Source organism: Mustela erminea, chromosome 4 (genome assembly GCF_009829155.1).
Source record: "Mustela erminea isolate mMusErm1 chromosome 4, mMusErm1.Pri, whole genome shotgun sequence".
In the NCBI taxonomy this organism is placed as follows: domain Eukaryota; kingdom Metazoa; phylum Chordata; class Mammalia; order Carnivora; family Mustelidae; genus Mustela; species Mustela erminea.
The window spans coordinates 144,284,174-144,304,940 of NC_045617.1; the positions used below are offsets into that span (position 1 = coordinate 144,284,174).

The 20,767-nt window shown below is 39.5% G+C and overlaps 1 long non-coding RNA gene across 2 annotated transcripts; it reads right to left on the bottom strand.

Moving 5' to 3' along the window:
• Positions 1 to 318: 318 nt before the first annotated feature.
• LOC116587862 lies at positions 319 to 19,487 on the bottom strand. Of its 2 annotated transcripts, XR_004284686.1 has the most exons (4): positions 19,269 to 19,487; positions 16,928 to 17,343; positions 8,770 to 8,917; positions 319 to 941 (listed from the first exon to the last, which is right to left on the bottom strand). It is a non-coding gene; the product is annotated as an uncharacterized LOC116587862 (long non-coding RNA). The 2 variants fall into 2 exon arrangements; XR_004284687.1 differs by lacking the exon at positions 16,928 to 17,343.
• Between the last annotated feature and the right edge of the window lie 1,280 nt (positions 19,488 to 20,767).

The following is a 20,767-nucleotide window of genomic DNA, read 5'->3' on the forward strand; positions in this document are numbered from 1 at the left end:
ATTTTACCAACCCATCTAGGAAACATTGGCTCATAAGATTTATAATACTAAAATAAAGCCAACAAATTAGGAAACTGCCATCTTGGGTTAAGACAAAGGTTATATTCCATACTGTGAAGTGGTAATAGAATAATGACTCTTTACTTGCAGAAATCATGGGTCATGAAGCTTAAATTTCTCTTTTCTGGGTCTTTTAAAACAATGGCATCATTTGCTGATCTCTGACTGAAGCCTCACTATAAACATACAACTCTGGTTGGAGAGACATTTTAAACTTCATCATATTTTATTTATTTTAATTTGAAATCATTTATACATGCAGAAAATTCTCAGAAGATGAAATTTCGACACCCCATATCCCCAGCATCCCGACATGATAACATCTGGCCACGTTTGCAGTATTTATTTCATATTTTACATCTCTTCCTTTTGTATGATACTCAGCATAAAATTTCTGCCCAAGCTGTGAATTCACTAAATCATTGTGATTTTTTGAGTTTGATTTTTAACATAGGCAAAATTTATAGAGTGAAATGTACCATCAAATGAGTGCAATTCCAATGGCTTCTGACAGACATAGACACCTGTAACAACACCCCAACAGAAATGTACATTTTCCTCACCCTATAAAGTTCGTTTGTGCCCTGTTGCAGTCAATCATCCTTCAAAAAGCAAATCCTATTCTATCACAATAGATTATGTTTGCGTGTTCTTAGATGTCATTTAAATGAACTCATATGGTGTGCAGTGATTTGTGTCTGACAACATAATGGGTTTAAGATTTATCCATGTTGCTGGGTGTTAGTAGTGTTGCTTAGTGAATTCAGTTTGTGTGACTATGACACGACTTTACCCATTCTCCTGCTGGTGGACTGTAGAACTGTTTCCAGCTTGGGATTGTTATGAATAAAGTTGCGACAAACATTCTTGTGCAAGTCTTCCTATGGAGAGATATTTTTAAATTTTTTTTTATTTAAGTGTAATTGGCACACAATATTACATTAGTTTCAGGTGTATACCTTAGTGATTTGACACGTGTGTATGTTATGCTGTGTTCACACAAGGGGAACCACCATCTGTCCTGTTACATCACTGTGATAGTATCATTGACCGTGTTCCTCATGCTGTGCCTTTTATTCCTGTGACTTACTCATCCCATAACTGGAAGACTGCATCGCCCAGTCCCGTTCGCCCATTTTGCCCAACCCTCTGGCCCCCTTCTCTCTGGCAACCATTCGTTTGTTCTCTGTATTGAAAGGTCTGATTGTGGTATTTTGCTTGTTGATGTGTTTTGTTTGGTATTAGATTTCACTTATGAATGGAATTGTATAGTATTTGTCCTTCTTGGTCTGACTTATTTCACTTAGACTAACCCTCCAGGTTCATCCGTGTCATCTCAGATGGCATGATCTCACCCTTTTTTATGGCTGTCTTCAATAATATTCCTGTGTATGTGTGTGTGTGTGTGTGTGTGTGTGTGTGTGTGTGTTACATTTTCCTTATCCATTCATGTCCTGATGGACACTTAGGTTGCTTCCATTTCTTTGCTAAACAATGCTGCAATAAACAAAGGGGTGTGTGTATCTTTTCAAATGTGTTTTTATTTTCTTTGGGTAAATATTCAGTAGTGGAATTATTGGATCATATGCTATTTCTACTTTTAGTTGAGAAACTTCCATACTGTTTTGCACAGGGGCTGCACAAATTTACATTCCCATCAACAATGCAGGAGGATTCATTTTTCTCCACATCCTCACCCACATTTGTTATTTCTTGTCACTTTGATTTTAGCCATTCCAACTGGTGGAAGGCGATAGCTCGCTATGGTTTTGATTTGCACTCCCCGATGATGAGTGATGGTGAGCATCTTTTCATGCGTTTATTGGCCATCTGGATGTCTTCTTTGGAGAAATGTCTATTCAGGTCCTCCTGCCCATTTTTAAATCAGATTGCTTGGGTTTTTTGGTGTTGAGTTGTATAAGCTCTTCATATGTTTTGGGTATTAACTCCTTATCAGATACACCATTTGCAAATATCTTCTCCCATTTCTAAGGTGCCCTTTTTTGTTGTTGATGCTGCTTCCTTCATGTGCAAAAGCTTTTTATTTTGGTGTAGTCCCAGCAGTTTATTTTTGCTTTTGTTTTGCTTTCCTGAGAAGACATTTAAAAAATGTTGCTAAGGTCAACATCATAGAAATAACTGGGACGCTTGGGTGGCTCAGTCAGTTAAGCCTCTGACTCCTGATTTTGGCTCAGGTCATAATCTCAGGATTCTGGAATCGAGCCCCGTGTCAGGCTCCACAATCAGCAGGGAGTCTGCTTCCCTGCCTCTCTCCTTCTCCTTTTGCTCTTCCCCCTTCTCACATACTCTCTTTCTCTCTCAAATAAATAAGTATTTTTTTTTTTAAAGAAATTACTGCTGGGGTGCCTGGGTGGCTCAGTGGGTTAAGCCTCTGCCTTAGGGCTCAGGTCATGATCTCAGGGTCCTGGAATCAAGCCCCACATTGGGCTCTCTGCTCAGCGGGGAGCCTGCTTCCGTCTTCTCTCTGCCTGCTGCTTTGCCTACTTGTGATCTCTCTCTGTCAAATATATAAATAAAATCTTTTAAAAAAATTACTGCTTATGTTTTCTTCTAAAAGTTTTATGGTTTCAATCTCACATTGGTTCCTTAGTCCATTTTGAGCTTATTTTTCTGTACAGTGTTCGAAGATGGTCCAGATTCAGGGCGCCTGGGTGGCTCAGTGGGTTAAGCATCTGCCTTCAGCTCAGGTCATGATCTCAGAGTCCAGGGACTGGGCCCTTCGTCAGCCTTCCTGCTCAGTGGGGAGCCTGCTGCTTCTCCCTTTCCCTCTGCAGCTCTCTCTGCTTGTGCTCACTCTCTGTCTCTGTCAAATAAATAAATAAAATCTTAAAAAAAAAAAAGTGGTCCCGTTTCATTTCTACACGTAGCTATCCAGTTTCCCCAGCACCATTTATTAAAAAGACTGTTTTTTTCTCACTGTATAGTCTTACCTCTTTTGTCATAGATTAATTGACCATAAAAGTGAGGGTTTACTTACGGGGTCTCCATTCTGTCCTTTTAATCTGTGTCTGTTTTGGGACCAACACCCTACTGTTTTGATGACTAATGCTCGGTAGTATATCTTTTTTTTTTTTTTTTTTAAGATTTTAGTTATTTATTTGACAGACAGAGATCACAAGCAGGCAGAGAGAGAGGGGGAAGCAGGTTCCCTGCCGAGCAGAGAGCCCGATGCGGGGCTCGATCCCAGGACCCTGGGATCATGACCTGAGCTGAAGGCAGAGGTTTTAACCCACTGAGCCACCCAGGCGCCCCTTGGTAGTATATCTTAAAACTTAACTCCACCTTGTTCTTCTAAGGATTGCTTGGTCTATTTTGGGACTTCTGTGGCTCCATATCCACTTGAGTATTATTTGTTCTAGCTTTGTAGAAACTGCTGTTGGTGTTTTGATAGAGACTGCATTGAAGTTGTAGACTGCTTTGGGTAGTGTGAACATTTTAACAAGACTAACTCTTTTAATTTATGAGCATGGGTATCTTTCCATTTGTTTGTCATTTTCAATTTCTTTTATCAGTGTTTTGTGGTTTTGAAATATAGGTCTTTCACCTCTTCGGTTAAATTGATTCCTAGGTATTTCATTCTTTTTGGTGCAATTGTAAATAGTATTGTTTTCTTAAATTCTCTTTCTGCTACTTCATAATTAGTGTATAGAAACACTATAAATTTCTGGGTATTAGTTTTGTATCCTGACACTTTACTGAGTGTGTTTTTTACTTCTAGTGGTTTTTCAGTGGAGTCTCTCAGGTTCTCTATGTATAGTATCATCTCATCTACAAATAGTGACAGTTTAACTTCTTTACCAATACAGATGCCTCTTTCTTTTTCTTGTCTGGTTGCTATGACTCAGACTTCCGGGACTCTGTTGAATAAAAGCGGTGAGAGTGGATGTTCTTGTCTTGTTCCTGACGTCAGAGGGAACCCTTTAAGTTTTTTACCACAGAGTTAGGATATTAGCTGTGGGTTTGTCATATATGGCCTTTCTTATGGTGAGGTATGTTCCCTGTTTTTATCATGAATAGGTTTTGATCTTGTCAACTGCTTTTTCTGCACTGCTGATATTAACATATTATTTTTATCCTGTTTTGTTGGTGTGGTTCATGAACTTGATTGACTTGCAAATATTGAACTATCCTCACATCCTCAGAATAAATCCCATCTGATTGAGGTGAATGATCTTTTTAATGTATTCTTGTAAGAAGTTTCCTAATATTTTTGTTGATGGTTTTTTCATCTATATTCACCAGGGATGTTGGCCTGTAGTTTCATTTTTTTGCAGTGTCTGGTTTTGGTGTTCAGGGTCAAACTGGCCTTGTCGAATGTGTTTGGAAGCTTTCCGTCCTCTTCTATTTTTTTGGAATAGTTTGAGGAAAATAGGTCTTAACTCTTCTTTAAATTCTGGGAGAATTCACCTGTGAATCCACTGGGTCCTGGGCTTTTAATTTTTTGGTAGTTTTTTGATTACTGAGCCCATTTTGTTACTGGTAATTGGTCTGTTCAGATTTTCTCTTTGTTCCTTGTTCAGTTTTTAAAGATTGTATGTTTCTAGGAATTTATCCATTTCTTCTAGGTTGTCGAGTTTGTTGGCCTCTAATTTTTCATAGTATTTTCTTATAATCCTTTGTACTTCTGTGGTGTCAGCTGTTACTTCTCTTCTTTCATTTCTTATTTTATCTATTTGACTTCTTTCTCTTTTTTTCTTGATGAGTGTGGCTAAGGGCTGTTCAATTTTGTTTATTTTTTCAAATTACTAGGTCTTGGTTTCATTGATTTCCCCCCCCCCTTTTTTTTCTTTTCCTTGCTTTTTCTTGGTGTCTGTGTCATTTATTTCTGCTCTGATCTTTACTATTTCTTTTCTTCTACTCACCTTGGGGTTTTGTTCTTCTTTTTATGGTTCTTTAGGTATAAGGTTAGATGGGGTTTATTTGGGTGGTTTCTTGTTTCTTGAGATAGGCTTGTACTGCTATACACTTTCCTCTTAAAACAACTTTCACTGTGTCCCAAAGACTTTGGACCATTGTGTTTTCATTTTCTTTCGCCTCCATGTATTTTTTTTTTTAATTTTTTCTGTTATTGCTTTGTTGACCCATTAGTTGTTAAGTCTCATTTTGTTTAGTCACCATGTGTTTGTTTTTTTCAGGTTTTTCTTGTGATTCATTTCTCGTTGCATACTGTTGTCATAAGAAAGATGAATGGTATGATTCCCATCTTCTTACATGTGTTGAGGATTATTTTATGGTCTAATATAGATATATTCTGGAAACGGTTCCATATGCACTTGAAAAGATTTTGTATTCTATTGCTCTGGATGGAATGTTCTGTATATATCTTATGTTCCTCAGACCCAATGTGTCATTCAAAGACACTGTTTCCTTTCTGACGTTCTCTCTGGATGATCTATCCTCTGATGTAAGGGATATGTTGAAGTCCCCTACTATTATTGTATTACCATCAATTTCTCTCTTTGTGTCTATTAATATTTGCTTTATGTATTTAAATGCTCCAGTGTTGGTATTTAGATATGTACAACTGTTAAATCTTCTTGTTGGACTGATCCCTTTACCATTATGTAATGCCTTCCTTTGTCTCTTGTTGCAGACTTTGTTTTAAAGTCTATTGTGTCTGATATAAACTTTGCTACCCTAGCTTTTTTTTTCACTGACATTTGCATAGTGAATATTTTTCCATTCCTTTACTTTCAGTCTGTATGTGTTTTTAGGTCCTCTGTTGTAGGCAGCAGATAGATGAGTCTTTTTTTTTTTTTTTTTAAATGCATTCTGTCACTCCATGTTATTTGACTGGAGCATTTAGGCCATTTAATGTAATGTAATTATTGATAAGTATGTACTTATTTACCATTAAAAATTTTTTTCTAGGGGTGCCTGGGTGGCTCAGTGGGCTAAAGCGTCTGCCTTTGGCTCAGGTCATGATCTCAGGGTCCTGGGATCGAGCCCTGCATCGGGCTCTCTGCTCAGCGGGGAGCCTGCTTCCTCCTCTCTCTCTCTGCCTACCTCTCTGCCTACTTGTGATCTCTCTCTCTGTCAAGTAAATAAATAAAATATTAAAAATAAATTTTTTTCTGGTTATTTTTGTGGTTCTTCTTTGTTCCTTTCTTCCCTTCTCTTGCTCTTTTTTTTTGTAATTGATGAGTTTCTATAGTGTTATGTTTGACTTTCTTTCTCCTATTTTTTGTGTATTTGTCATAGGTTTTGGGTTTGTGGTTACCATAATGTTCATATAGCATCCTAAATAAAGAGAAGTCTATATTAATTTCATGATCATTTATGTTCAAAGACATTAGAAAAAGAGAGAGATGGCTTCTTTCTTTTTCTTTTTCCCATCTTTTCCCTTTTTACTCCCTTCTCCAGATTTTCTGTATGTCATATTTAACATCTTTTTATTCATAATCTTCTTATGTCTAATTATGGCCATTGCTTTTCTGCTTAAAGAAGTTCCTTTAACATTTCTTGTAAGGCAGGTTTAGTAGTGATAAACTCCTTTATCTTTTGTTTGCTTGGGAAACTCTTTACCTCTTCTTTAAATCCAAATGATAATCTTGCCAGGTAGAATATTCTTGCTTATACGTTTTTTTCCTTTCAGCACTTTAAATGTATCAGCCCCGTCCTCCTAGCTTACAAAATTTTGTTGACTGGCTAGAGTTATGGATGTATATGCTCGTTACTCTTCTAAACCACATATGTTGTTCTTGTTTAATACAGAAAAGAAAATAATACTAATAATAGAAAAAAATGGAAGAAAAGAAGAAAAATGTAAGAAAGAGAAAAAAGAGAAAGAAAAAAGGAGAAGGAAAAAAGGAGAGAAACGGGGAAAAAAGAACAAAACCGAAAAGAACAAAATAAAACAAGACAAGACAAATTAAGAAAATTTTTAAAAATCAAGTTAAAAAATTTTAAGCCTTTTAAATTAAATTTAGAAAGGGGTTGCTGGTGTAGACTTGCAAACCCTGGGCTTGCTGAGGTCACAAGCTCACTGTGAAGACCAGACCCACCTGTTGTGGTATCCAGATCCTGCCCTGGTCTAGGCTTTGAAGGTGGGGTGGGGGCATTAACTGTGTAGTTCCCCAGCCCCTCTGATCTGAAGAGCTTTCCTGCAGGTCCTCTGCTGCTTGGCAGAGTTCTGGTGCTGTCTCTTTTATATGCTAGTTGCTCTCATAAACTGCGACTTTTTTTTTGGTGCCCAAGGACAGAGGAATCCTTTCCTGGTCCCTGAGTACTGTCCCTCCCGACCGAAGTTCACGGTGTCAGAGATGAGGGTTCCCTTTGTCACTGCGTCTCTGTCTCTCTTACTGTTCTGTCTTTGGGTGTTCAGAAGCTGTTCAGTCAGCCCTCCGTTCTTCTTCTGGAGGAATTGTTCTGTTAATAGGTATAATTTGGTGTGTTTTGTAGAGGAGATGAATTCAAAGTCTTCCTACCTTACCGTCCTGGAACAGAGCTGTGGATACATGTTTTTGTGGGGTTTCTCATTTTTTCATTGTTTGGGTTTGTTTGTTTGTTGTTGGTTTTAGTTAAATACCTACATTGGAATTGCTGAGTCATAGGGAGGTAGACTTTTTTTTTTTTTTAAGATTTTATTTATTTATTTGACAGAGAGAGATTACAAGCAGGCAGAGAGACTTTTAACTTTATAAGACACTGACAGATGCTTGGTGGCCCCTCATTGTGGTTTTAATTTGCATTTCCCTAAGGACTAAGATTGAGCATTTTAAAAAATGCTTATTTTCCATCTGTATTATCTTCTTCGGTGATGTGAATGTTCAAACTTTGACCATGTAAGAAAATCAGGTTGTGGTTTTCTTATTGAAACCCATATTGAATTTGGAATATTTGAATTTGCATTCTTACTGATTTTTATGTTCTGGACACTGGTCTTTTACCAGAGAAATGATTTGCAAGTGCTTTCTCCCAGGTTGTAGCCAGTCTTTTTAACCTCTTCATTTTTTTCTTGTAAATGAAGAAGTTTCTAATTCTGATTAAGTCTAAGTATCAGTTGGTGCTTTGGTGGGTCTTGCTTTTAGTGTCTTAAGAAATCTTTGCTTAAAAAAAAAAAAAAAGATAAGAAACTTTTGCTTATTCAAGGTCACAGAGATGTTCCTCCTGTTTTCTTCTATAAGTTTTAGAGCATTTGGTTTAATATTTAAGTCTATGATCCACTGTGATTAATTCTGTACATGTGTGAGGTAATGGTTGAAGTTCATTTTTTTTTTTCATATGGATATCCAGTTGCAAAAGCAGCATTTATTGAGCATCTGTTTATACTTTAGGTATTTCTCTTTGTATTATTTTTAAATAATAATAATCTCTGCTGAGCCTGATGTGGGGCTCGATCCCATGATCCTGAGACCATGACCTGAGCTGAAGGCACAGGCTTAACCCACTGAGCCGCCCAGGCACCCCTCTCTTTGTATTTTTTTTAATTGTTGCCCTAGTGTTCATATTAGACATTCTTAAGTTATCACAGTCCACTTAAATTAATATCATACCACTTCATGTAAAATATGAGAATCTTGCAATGGTATAATTCCATATACCTGAATCCACTCCTTATGAATTGCCACATATTTTACTTCTTTATATATTATAAAATTTACAACCCAGTGTTGTTATAAAGAGTCGACTTTCTTTTAAAGAATTTTTTTGAATTTCAAAAGGCAGTTGTTTTTTTTTTTAACTTACCACATATTTACTCTGTCTGGTAGTATTGATTTCTCTCTGTACAGCTAAGTTTCCATCTGTTATCATTTCCCTTTAGTCTGAAGAACTTCCTTTAGCATTTCTTGGAGTGAGGATCTGCTGGCTATGAATTCTCTCAGCTTTCTTTTTTCTAGCAATTTTTTTAAAAAAAATATTTTATTTATTTATTTGACAGACAGAGATCACAAGCAAGCAGGGAGGCAGGCAGAGAGAGGGGGAAACAGGCTTCCTGCGGAGCAAAGAGCCCAATGTGGGACTCGATCCCAGGACCCTGACATCATGACCTGAACTGAAGGCAGAAGCTTAACCCACTGAGCCACTCAGGTGCCCCTCTAGCAATTTTTTAAAACCTTGTTTATGAAAGGCTGTTTTCACTGGCTGTAGAATTCTAGGTTACCACTTTTCCCTCTGTGTTTTATAGATTTCATTCCATTGTTTTCTGACTTTCATTGTTTTCTAGGAGTAGTAGTCATACATAATTCTTATCTCTGTTCTCTGATAGCCAATGTTTCTTTCTTTCCCCTCTGACTGCTTTACAGCTTTATCTTTGATTTTTATTTCTTTGACTATGATATACCTAGGTATGATTTTCTTGGTGATCAATGTCTTTATCAGTTTTCAAAAATTCTCAGCTACTATTGCTTTTTCTTTCCCCCTATTCTCTCCCCTCTCCTGTTAGATCTTCATTTACACTATGTTAGATGACTTTATATTGTCCCACAGGTCACTGAGGCTTTGCTTATTTTTATTTGTCTTCTTTCTCTGTTCATCAATTTGGAAAATTAGTCTTGAGCTTTCTTCAAGGTCATTGGCAGTATTTTCTATTGTGTCCAATCTGCTGTTAAGCTTATCCCATGGATCTTTTATTTCAGATATTGCGTTCTTCAGCTTAGTATTTCCACTGGCTCTTTTTTATACTTTTTTTTTTCAAAGATTTTATTTGACTGAGATCACAAGAAGACAGAGAGGCAGGCAGAGAGAGAGGAGGAGTGGGCTCCCCGCCGAGCAGAGAGCCCAATGCGGGGCTTGATCCCAGGACCCTGGGATCATGACCTGAGCCGAAGGCAGAGGCTTTAGCCCACTGAGCCACCCAGGCACCCCTTTTTTATACTTTTTATATCTTGACTGAGATTCCCCATCTCTTACTTCACATTTATCCATGTTTTATTTCACATCCTTAAGCATATTATAATGTGTTTTTTTTTAATCTACTTCTGTTAGTCCTAACATCTAAGTCACTTCAGGATCTGTTCCCATTTCCCCCCCTTGATTATAGATCATACCATCTACTTCCTTGAAAGTCTAGTAATCTTTGATCGCATGCTGGTCATTGTAGATGATACCCTCCTAGGGAGAATTAATTATGCTGTCTTCTTTTAAAGGGTTTTGAGCTTTGTTTTGGTAGCAGTTATGTAATTAATCAATCTTGATCTAGTCAGATGTTGTTTAAGTTTTCTTAGGGTGGCCTTTTACTATTTTTGTTCTGTGTCCTAGGGTATGGCCCTTCCTCTAGGATATAGATTTTACTCATAAGATAGGGGTTTGAGTTTCCTGATCTAATACCTTCTGTTTTCATTGAGGATTCTCCACTTGGACTGGGCCACAATCCCAGTGTCTTCAAGCTCTGTATGATCTCTGATATCTCTCTTCAGCCCTCAGCCTCCCACCAGCAGGATTCAGAGTCAAGACCAGTCCATGCACGTCTCAGGGGAAACTTCATGCAGATTTCTTGGGCCCCAGCTCTGTATAGCTCCCTCTTTTCTGGCTGTGCCTCTACCAATTCCAACTGCCTCTAAAACACTATTTGAACAATAGCGGTTATACTGGATAGCTCTTTCTTGTTTGGATTTAATGAGAATTTCTTTAATATTTCATTAATTGTTACTTTCTAATAAATACTCGATCTTATTTAGGAATTCCTTTCCATTTTAATTTTACTTAGAAATTATACTATGAATGCCTACGGAATTGCATCAGTTGCAAAAGTATAATCCTATATTTTCCCCTTACTTTATTAATGGAATAGGTTATATTGATAAAAGTCCTAATGCTCAGTCATTCATTGATTTCTGTAATAAGTTCTTATTTTACATGCTCTTAAGTATGCTTTTCAAATGTTCAGTCCCTTAGCATTCAACTTTTGAAGTAGAATAATATGTTTTAAAATTTAGAATGCTATTAGGCGTGCCTGAGTGGCTCAGCTGTTAAGCATCTGACTCTTGATCTCAGCTCAGGTCTTGATCTCAGGGTCATGGGTTCAAGACCCATGTTCAGCTCCACAAGGGGCATGGAGCCTACTATATATATTTATATATAAATATATATAATACTATGTATATATATATACACACACACACACACAAAATATATAACATATATATATATTCTTGAAAAGAAAAGCATTTACTAAGTTTCATTCACTTTGGTTTACTTAAATGTACAAAGACAAGTTGATTATTAACAGCAAAAAGTAGTTTGTACTACCTTTCTGTACTTGTGCTTTTAAGACGATTGCATACTTGTTTCAACTTTATTGAAACATAATTGATGACAGCTGCATGTTAGAGATTAAGCTGATACTGCGAAGTGACCAGCATTTAGAATCCTAAGCTCTGCTGCTGAGGAACCAAGTGACCTTGTTTAAGTCATTGCTTTAGTTACCTTCTTTGTGAAAGGGAGGCAAAATCCTATCTACCCCAAAAGGTTATGGTTACTGTACAATGTTAGTGGCTTTTTTTTCTTTTTCAGAATTGCTCCACTATATTTCTAACTCCTGACCCTTTATTTTTCCTTTTTTTTAAAAATTAAGATTGTACTTTTAGTAAAACTGTTTAAGGTTCACTGCAAAGTTGCGAAAAAGGTACAGAGAGTTCCCATATCGCCCCTGTCCCCACACATGCATAGGCTTTCCCCATTATCATCATCCCCCACTGGAGTGGTTCATTTGTTATAGCTGATGAGCCTTCATTAACATGCTATGACAACCCAAAGTCCATAGTTTACATTAGGGTTCCTTCTTGATGTGAAACATTCTGTGAATTTGGACAACTGTTTGATGACAGGTATCCACCATTATGAGATCATACGGAGTTTACTGCTTTCTGCTCTGTCTTTTCATGCCTTCCTCCCCCAAACCCCTGACAACCACTGGTCTTTTTACCATCTCCATCTTTTTGCCATGTCTGTCCTTTATTACCAGTGGTTCCTCAGGCCTACACAGCAGACATCAGACATTCCCTCTCTAGGAATGGGCTGTGGGAAGATTCTCTTTGACCCTGTTGTCACTGTTCACTATTGGATTCACTGTTCTGGCTGCTAGGCAGTACCCCCTGAGGGTCCTGTTGTTATTTGAGGAGACGTGAAGGGAAAGAAGAAATCCATTCTAATTCCCTGGGAAAGAGTTAAAAAGGAAAGGGGAAGAGAGAACTTATCTGTTCTTGAGTGGAAAAGGAGAGGAATATAAAGGAAATTCAACTCTGGAGACTAGAACTGTATTTAGGGCAGAGTTCTCACCCTGCTTTCAAAATTCATTAGGCCCAGTTCTTTGTTTTTCCCAAAGAAACAATTAGAAATTATTTTAACACTCCAATTCACCTGCCTTAAAGTTTAACTAAATTTTCAGAGGACTGACCTAGAAACCTAACTACCTAAAGAATTCTGTTTTGCAGAAAAAGCAAATGCATTCTGGATTTAAAACAAAAACAGAGAAAAATCTTACAAAGACATTTCTACCCAGATCCTTTATATACATCTCATTAGCTCAAGCACAAAATGCCTAAACATATGACAACAATGCTTATGATGGGCTTTATGTGCAAAGGGAGTTTTTGAAAGGCTGAAAATTGATGATCAAACCTCAAGATACATAGCAGAAGAAAGCCTCCATTCTGTTTTGGAAAGCCATGGAAATGCTTTTGAATGGTCTTTTAAGAATGGTCACTGAACCTCCAGGTGGGTGTTAAATAGTCAAGGCTTCCCTGACACCAGACAATATGAATAATGGAAAGTTGCAAGCAATTTCAGAGAGTTGGAGGTGCCTTTAAAGAAAATCCCAATAAGCTTGTTCTTGGCTAAGTGACCAACGTTTTACATGCACGCAGACATAGTAATTAAACAAATGTGCACATATGCCCTCAACTTGTGATTCTGGACAATAGAACTATTAAGTTGCAATATTAAGTCTTAAGTACATTCACTTGAACTAATTTAACTTCTGTTTAAGATAATGGGGCAGCCAAGTTCCTGGAATTCTCTTCTCCTTGTTATTATTTTTCTTTCTTCTGAATTTAAATCCCAGTTCACCTAGAGGTTTCAGTATTCTGGGAGCTTGGATTTACCTTAAAAAGAAGTCAAGAGACGCTTTCTTTATACCCACAAAGATCATGTTCAGTGGTGAGAGAAGTATCTCCACATGGTTCAGCTCTAAAACTCCAATGGAAGATAAAAGAGAAATTGGTGGCATGATATTCTTAAAAGATCTGCTCTGCATTTGTAATATTATCTGTTTGGTTGGTAGCCTATTTGTGGTTTTTCAGGAAAAATACTGCAAAGATTAATATCTGCTTCCATGTTGCTGTTCCTTTGGTTTCCACAATCCAGGATATAGGCCAGCCTGTTTTTCCATTTGTCTCCTTTGGGAGATTCAGAACTGATTTATTAAGTTGGATTAGCTTGGGTTGATGCAAGGAGATGTCAAAGACTATTAAAAGATAGTGATGGAGAAGGGACTAAAGAAACAAGTCAACCAGAATAGTGGGAGAAAAGAAAAAAAAATACAGGAGGCGGGAATATGATAATTAATGTCAATATGCAGGGTTTTTTTTTTTTTAAGATTTTATTTATTTGACAGAGATAGGCAGAGAGGCAGGCAGAGAGAGAGGAAGGGAAGCAGGCTCCCCACTGAGCACAGAGCCCGATGCAGGGCTCGATCCCAGGACCCTGAGATCATGACCTGAGCTGAAGGCAGAGGCTTAACCCACTGAGCCACCCAGGCGCCCCTATGCAGTTTTAACTGAGAATTTTAAAGGCTGCAAAACATTGAGAATACAAAGTAATGACCTGGAAGATAAACTCAGATTAAGAAATGTCAGATTGGAGGATAATCTTGATGGGATGGAAGTAAGAGAAACAGTGACCTTTCCCTACCCTCCCCACTCCTAACATAGAACATTGCAAATTCTTTGGTTAAATACTTTTTTTTTTAAAGATTTTACTTATTTATTTGACAGAGAGAGAGAGAGCTCACAAGTAGGCAAAGTGGCAGGCAGAGAAAGAAGGGAAACCAGGCTCCCTGCTGAGCAGAGACCCCCAGTGCAGGGCTTGATCCCAGGACCCTGGGATCATGACCTGAGCCAAAGGCAGGGGCTTAACCCACTGAGCCACCCAGGTGCCCATGGTTAAATACTTTAAAAAAAAAAAGATTTTATTTATTTATTAGAGATAGAAAACACAAGCATAGGAAGGGCAGAGGGAGAGAGAGAAGCAGACTCTCTGCTGAGTAGGGAGCCCAATACAGGACTCGATCCCAGGACCCTAGGATCATGATCTGAACCAAAAGCAATCGCTTAACCAACTGAGCCACCCAGGCACCCTAGATAAATACTTTTTAATTCCTTCCACAAGCCATATCCTAGTTTCCTTAAAGCTTAAGACATTGACAGTAATCTGCTGCATTTTATATGTAAGATGATAAATTCTTTCAGCAAAAAGACAAATGTCTTAACTTCCTCTGGCCTCTGACGATTTTTTGTTTCTGTGGAGAAGCCAATAGCCACCACTTCGATGGCTTTCAATTACACAGGGCTTAAACCAAGGTTGTTAAGAGTTCCAAACATTACGAGTCAAATGCTTATCTGGCTGGCTCCAGTTATCATATTTAAAGAACACCCTTCCTTGAACTATTATCTTGATAAGTATCTTTTCAAGACAGTGCTGAATCAAAAGAATTCTTGATTAGTAAAGAGGAAAATGCCTTGGAGTAGAAATACACTGCAAAACATTTTTTTTGTTTGGGATCTTACTTGGAGATTCCCAGAATTGTCCTGGAGTTACAGTGGGTGAATGGCCTTCTACCAGTGGGACCCTTCATGGACTATTTCTATCACGTGACTAGCAGATAACAGTATGTGAGCATTTGTTTTATGCCAGGCACCATTCTAAGTGCTTTATATCAAATTCAGTTAGTCTTCACTACAGTCAAAGGTAGAGGTATTATTATTCCTGTTGTCAAGATGAGAAAAACAAGGTTAGGTCATTGCCTGAGGTCACACAGCTCTTACAAGAGAGGGGAGACACATATCTGCCTATAATCCACACTTACAACCACAATACTATGGTGTTCCCATTATATAAAGACACTGAGGGTTTTTTTTTAAAGATTTTATTTACTTATTTGTGAGAGAGAGAGAGCGCGAGCGTGCACATGCACACAGGAGTGGGGGAGGGGCAGCAAGCGAGAGAAGGAATCTCAAGCAGACCCTCCACCCCACCCAGTGCAAGCTCATTGCAAGGCTGGATCCAGGACCCTGAGATCATGATCTGAGCCAAAACCATGAGTCAGACATTCAACTGCGTGAGCCACCCAGGCACCCCTGGACACTGAGGTTTTTAAAATAATCTATTTTTGGCCACTGATGGGAAGATATGTTCATTTATCCTGGGAATACTTATGTCAGCAGGAGGAAGTCTCTTTTCTGTGACCCATTCATAAAATGAGTTTAAACACAAGACAAATCCAAGTCTTCCCACCGCCAGAAAGATGACAGGAAAGTGTGGAGAGAGTACAGAAGACAAGTCCATGTTGGAAGAGATCTCTGTTATCTCCCTAGCCTGACAGGGATCAAATAGGAGACGTTCCTTTTAAGGAAAAAAAAAAAAAATGGAGATAAAACACAAAGAACTGAATTTTTTTTTAATTCATTTTCTTTCTTTTGACATAATGGCTGGTTTAAGTTACCCAGCAGCAGGGAGTGATATGAGAAATGCTTTAATTAAGAGCACGCAAGAAACATGTTTTGAACCATGAAGTCAGAAGGTGTGAGAAGCTTCTGCGTACCAGGGGCAAGCGGCTCCTGGAGGAGATCGGGCTGGTTGCCACCCTCATCAGAGCAAGAAGCAGCAAAGTGTCTCTTAAGATGACGGGTGTCTGAGCACCGTAAGAGAAGAAGCAGCATCTGCTTCTCCCTCCCAAAGAGTAATTGACACGGCCTCTCAACGCGGTTGAAGTGGCTGCGAGCTGGCCAGTGTTCCTGGAAGGGTAGCGAGGGCGTGTGTGGCAACCTAGAGAGGACGTTGAAGCCAAGTGGAAGAGAGGAGCCCTCCAAATAAAGTGGAGGGTAGTGCAGAATCAGGAACTCAAGAAAGGGATGAAAGGAGAAACCCAGGACTAGTCGCTTCCAACCCAACCACTCTCAGCACTCATCCCATTTTTCTTCGTGCTTTGCAAGGTATAATGTCGGCTACAAAAAGGGAAGAAAATGCCTGTGTGAGTCTGGAAGTTCTAACTGGTGACGGGGAAGGCACCTAAAGGAACAGCGCTAAGAACTTAGGAAAACAACATGAAAAGCCATGGAAATGCCACAAAGGCTCAGCGGCAATAGCTGTGCATCCTGGATGCCACTGCTCCGGGTCCAAGGAAAGCTCAGATTAGATCTCTACTCTCTACATGGATACTAGGGAAAAGTGTGTTTCTGCTCTCTTTACAATATTTCCTGGCTAGGTGAGAAAAACTGCTCACAATTTTGCCTGAGGAGAAATGGCTGAACTAACCTCAGACATCCTCTCTGCCGCGAGAAGACAGCATGTTTGTCATTTTGTTAATTTCTTTATTTCTGAGGTCCCAGGTTAAGCCCATACTCGCTAAGAATCCCGAGAGAGGAAAATAGGCATGCCGTGATTTAATAATACAGTGGGCTAAGGGGGCACCTGGGTGGCCAGTGGGTTAAGCCTCTGCCTTCGGCTCGGGTCATGATCTCAGGGTCCTGGGATCGAGTCCCGCATCGGGCTCTCTGCTCAGCAGGGAGCCTGCTTCCCTTCCTCTCTCTCTGCCTGCCTCTCTGCCTACTTGTGATTTCTCTCTGTCAAATAAATAAATAAAATCTTAAAAAAAAAATACAGTGGGCTAAGAATCCAGAACGTGTACCTGGAGACACAGTCAGAGCAGGTACACGGTCTCTCCGCAGGTGTTTCTGTTAGTGGAATGGAAAGACGCTAGTGGACGCTTCCCAGGAGCGGGGATTCCTCAGACGACGGTGCTGGACGTTCCTTCAGCACCGAACGGCATCAGGCTTGACAGCCTGTGCATAGACATCCGACACTTTGGAGGCTGCCGAGCGCAAGCCTTTATTATCCTCGTCATTCGCTGAGTTATGGAGTCACATACAGCCGCTGCAGATCGCACTCAAAGCCTCTCAAAAGCCTTTCACGTTCGTGCTTTATGGTGTGGTACGATTACGATCCACCTTGTGCAAATCCGAAGAAGAGGAGGACTGTTCCGTGTGAGACAGGAGGCTGCCTCTCATTTCCGCGATAGCCGATACAAGGCCAATCAATGTACTGCTACTAAAAATCTCTATTCTTGCAAAGTATGCTCCGTCTATAGTTTCCCAAGTTATGCATTTTATCATTTTATAAAATAAACATTCATGCGTTAAGATACAGAAAAAAATAGAAAAACAATAGAAATCCCTGTTAAAGAGTCTAAGACCTCGGCCAGTTCCACAGGTAGTCAGAGGCGGGAGCCAAGTGAGGGATCCAAGGACTCTTAACCTCGAAGCTAATGTCACTTTTACTACATCACAGTTCAGAGTTTAGCTATTTTAATATTTTGCTTTTTTTCACTTCGCACTGTGCCAAAAGGATATTTGATGTCAAGCTTTCTTAGAGGGAGGTATAGCATTCTATCAAGTGCTCCAGAAGTGCTTTCAAACATTTAAAAATAGTATTTTGTGGAATGTCTTTGTCGAGGGTGAAGGTCAAGGGCGCGGGGAACTTTATACGGTGGCATGTGCTGCTGGAAACACAGCTTTTGTGCAAGGACCTGCTGTCCTCCCCCTGGGCTGCGGTTTTGCAGAATCAGTAGGAGGGGCAATGAACACACCTGTCTTTCTTCCTAGGAAGTCAGAGGTGTAGCTTTTCTTGGTTGGAAGGGAGACAGCATTCTTGAAGGAAAGTTTAAATAATAAAGAAATGGAATTTCTTTATTTCCTGGGTATCTCCGAAGAAACACAGGAGAAAATCTCACCCATCTAGCAAGGTTAATGTGGGGCTTTGCATTAAGAAAAGTAGAGAAGGGTGTCAGTTAGTTGTTCTAAGCTTTAGATATGTCTGTGGAGAATGGAAAAAAGTAAAACGCAAAAAAGGGGAACTGGGTGGCTCAGTGGGTTAAGCCTCTGCCTTCGGCTCAGGTCATGATCTCAGGGTCCTGGGATCGAGCCCTGCATCACATCAGGGGGGTCTCTGCTCAGCAGGGAGCCTGCTTCCTCCTCTCTCTCTGCCTGCCTCTCTGCCTACTTGTGATCTCTGCCTGTCAAATAAATAAAATCTTAAAAAAAAAAAAAAGGCAAAGAGGGTAACTCAGCATAGTACTCTGAGGAGACAAAGTTGAGTAGCACTAGCACCAGGGGCCTCCTGGGAGGTGGGTTTTGGGGTGGCAGTGTTGGAAACCCTCCATCCCTCCTAGGCATCCCTCTACCTCCTCCTCCTCTGGACTCCCCAGTTTCCTTCCACGCCAACAAAGATACACGTGTCCCTTGTCACAGATACACGTCACGTGTAGATTTACCCCATGGTTACTGAAGTAGCAGACTCATTCCACAGTTCCTGAGTTCATTTCAAATCCAGTCCCAACCTCTCCTGCAAAGCTTTTGCTGCCGCTCAGATCACGTGCCCGCATGGCCCGCCCCTCTGCGCCCAGCAGCCTGAACTATTTTCGCTACAGAGGCACGCGCGTCGCCCCATGCTGGCAGTCACTTGTTCTAGCATTGGCTAATCACCAGTATGTTCTGTTAAGTGAGATTCATAGATGCTGATTGCATTTATTGCATAAATTACTTCATTATTAAAATCAGGTCATTTGAGCCCCCAAACCATTAACATGAAGGTTATTAACATAATTTCATAAGCTAATAAATCAAGCACAGGAAAGGAATTAAAGGGTTCTTAGTGATAAGTGTTTCTTCAGAGATTAAGGAACACAATTTTCTTATGCATATATTAACATTTTATGAGTGGATTCATGCAAGAGCGGTTTTTTCTCACTGCACACATGACTCACACTTCGTCTTCATGCTCGCCCTCTGAAGCTCATTTTCAAAATTAAAGGTTTTTTTTCTTTTCAAATAACTGTAAAGCAGTTTTCAACAGAATCCGTTAGCCTTCTGTAGTATGCATCACATACAAGATTCTTATCTTTCCCCACCCCTCAGACTGCAAAATCTTTGGAATGGGGGGAGGAGGCAAGGTAAAGGTGGAAGGGAAAATACCTCGGATTGGTCTTAGATGATGCAGTTTTCATTCTAGGTGAATTTCAGATGCATTCCTAGTCTTAAAAGGCTCTTTTGGAGTTCTAATTATCTCTCTAATTACAATACATACTGAGGTTAAGTGTTCTTATCAAATGGTGCATTAAAAATGGGTTTTATTCCCAGCCTGGATCTAATAGGTTGAGATACCAGCCCCCGAACATACAGAAATTGGTTCCCTTGTTCATTCCACTTACCAGATTGTGAAAGATTCTGAGGGTCGGAGCCATCATTATCCAGTGCAATGGTGTTGCCTAGAAACGGAGATAAGTTCCAATGTAAATTAGACTATAACAACTTTATCCTTTGTGCAATTTGTGTGATGTTTTTAGCAAATAGCGATTGATGGGTCATAATTGAAATACGTGGCATGTTAGCAAACACGGAGTGTGATTTTTCAGGAGAATTTGGGAGATGGGTGGGACTTACAGTTCTTTCTAAGAACAAATGTAGTGACCGCACCATCATACTTTCCCTCTAAATCTTCAGTGACGGCGAATATTCGCTTACACAAAGTACAGGGTTCCCAGGACCTCCTTCTATCTGCCTGCTTTTAAATACCCCATTCATTGCTCTTAGGAGAGAAAAGCATTCCTCAGACCCACATGGTCTGGCCTGCCCAGCCTGGTGGTCCAGTCTTCCGTCACAGCTTGCTTGCTATGCTGCTTGCTTTTACTTCTTCCTAAGCACCGACTGCCTCCGGACCACAGGGCCTTTGAACAGACTTCCCTCTCTGATTACAATGCCCTTCTCTGCTCTTTCAGCCTACTGACTCCTGCTCATTCTTCAGATCTCAACTCAACAGCCACTTCCTGATTCTTTAGGAATCTGAAGAATCCTGTCTAGCTGTGATTCCCATTCGTATATATTACATAATGTCTCCCGCTGGAAATACACTTTTTTTAAAATTGGTTTCTTATTTATCTTTCCAGCATGTTTTTGTGCAAGGACAAATGCAATTATAACATATATATATATATATATATATATATATATATATATATATATATATCTTGATTTCCCTCCTTTTAACACAAAAGATAACACACCTTAAACATGGTCTACATCATACGTTTCCTCCCTGACAAAATACTCTGGAGCTTATTCTGTATTGAGACATAAAGAACATTTCTCCTTCTTTTTAAAAGATTTATTTTTTATTTTTTTTAAAATTTATTTATTTGACAGACAGAGATCACAGAGAGAGGAGGAAGCAGGCTCCCTCCTGAGCCCGATGTGGGGCTGGATCCCAGGACCCTGGGATCACAACCTGAGCCAAAGGCAGAGGCTTTAACCTACTGAGCCACCCAGAGGCCCCTCTCCTTCTTTTTATAGCTGCATACAATTCCACTGTGTAACTCTTCCACTGTTTATAAAACCAGTTCCTTATACTGGTAATTAAATTGCTTTTACTCTTTTGCTGTTACAAGTAATAATAACCCCAGGTGGGCATGCATGTC